Here is a 1,864-nt window from a genome sequence, read left to right as displayed (position 1 = left end):
TTATTAGTCTAGAATTTTTTTGGTGGAGTTTATTGAATGTTCTAAGTAAAGAATCATGTCATCAGCAAATATTGATAGAGTTATTATTTTTCTATTCACATCCCTTCAATTTATGTCTTCTGTCTAATTGCTCTGGCTGAGTTTCAAGGATGATGTTGAATAGAAGTAGTGAAACAGAGCATCCATGTATTGTTTCATTAATTACAGGAAATTATTTCATCTTTTCTCTGTTTAGAATCATTTTGGTCTAGGGTTTATCATATATATACATATATTTTAACAATGTTGAGTTATGGTTGTACTATCTCTATTTTTTCTAGTGTTTTGTACATGAATGGGTGCTGTATTTTGCCATATGTTTTTCCTGCATCTATTGAGATAAATATATAATTTTTGCCATTAATTCTATCAATGTGATGAATTACATTTATTGATTTTCATAAGTTGAACCAAACTTGCATCACTGGGATGAACCCCACATGGTTGTGGTACACTATCTTTTTAATATGTTGTTTTTTTTTTGTGATTTGCCAGAATGTTATTGACGATTTTTGCAATTATGTTGATCAGGGGTATTGGCCTGAAGTTTTGTATTCTTGATGTTTCTTTGGTTTTGGTATCAGTGTTATACTAGTCTCATAAAATGAGTTCGTAAGGTTTCCGTCCTTTTCTATTTCATGGAATAATTGGAGAAGTATTAGTGTTAATACTTCTTTGAAGGTCTTGTAGAGCTTGGTTGAGAATACATCTGGTCCTGGGCTTTCCTTTCTTTTTTCTTTAATACTTATTTTTTAGTTGTAGTTGGACACAATACCTTTATTTTATTTATTTAATTTTTGTAGTGCTTAGAATTGAACTCAGTGCCTCACACGTACCAGGCAATTGCCCTAATGCTGAGCCACAGTCTCAGCCCCTGTTTTTTATTCTATCATTTACTTTTAATTTAATTCCATTATGATCTCATAAAATACAGGTTATTATTATTATTACTATTATTATTATTATTATTATTTGTATTTGTATTTTCTAAGCATTGCTTTGTGGCATAAGATGGTCTGTTTTAGATAAGAATTCATGTGCTACTGAGAAGAAAGCTTCATCACTCATTGATGGCTCAAATATTGTATATATGCTTCTTAAGTCTAAATTATTGATTGTTCAGTTCTATAGTTTATTTGTTTGATTATTCTTTGGAAAACCTATCCAGTGGTGAGAGAATTGCATTAAAGTCACTCAGTATTATTGTGTTGTTGTCTATTTTACTCTTGTATTTGACAAGGTTTTTGTTGTTGTTTTCTTTTAATACATAGAAGCTCCAAACAATGGAGCATAAGTATTTGCAGTTGTTATGTTTTGCTAATGTATTATTCCTTTAGGCAGAATGAAATGTCCTTCTTTGTCCCTTATGATTAGTTTTTGACTTGATGTCCACTTTATATGATATGAGGATGGAAACCCCTTCTTGTTTATGTGATCCATATGAGTGACACACTTTTTTTCCATCCTTTCATCTTAAGTCTGTGGATGCCTTTGTCTATCAATTGAGTCTCTTAGATACAGCATATTGTTGGGTCTAGTTTTTCAATCCAATCTGTTGAGGAGTTTAGGACATTAACATTCAAGGTTATTATTGAGAACTGATTTGTATTCCTTAGCTTTTGGTTTATTTCTGGTTTTTAGTATGATTCTATTATCAGAGCATCTCATTTTTGTTGTTGTTGTTGTTGTTGTTTTGGGGTGCTTTGTTCCATTGTTTTTTTTCACGTTGTTTCTATGTTTTCCCATCTAGCAGTGTGGATCTGATGCAGACCCTAAAAGTCTCTACCATGTTGACTTTTAGTGTCCCTTAAGATTTCCAGTACTT

This window comes from Marmota monax, unplaced genomic scaffold (assembly GCF_021218885.2).
Source record: "Marmota monax isolate L192 unplaced genomic scaffold, Marmota_monax_Labrador192_F-V1.1 WCK01_AAM20220418_F8-fsc00067, whole genome shotgun sequence".
NCBI lineage: Eukaryota > Metazoa > Chordata > Mammalia > Rodentia > Sciuridae > Marmota > Marmota monax.
This window is presented reverse-complemented; position numbering follows the sequence as displayed.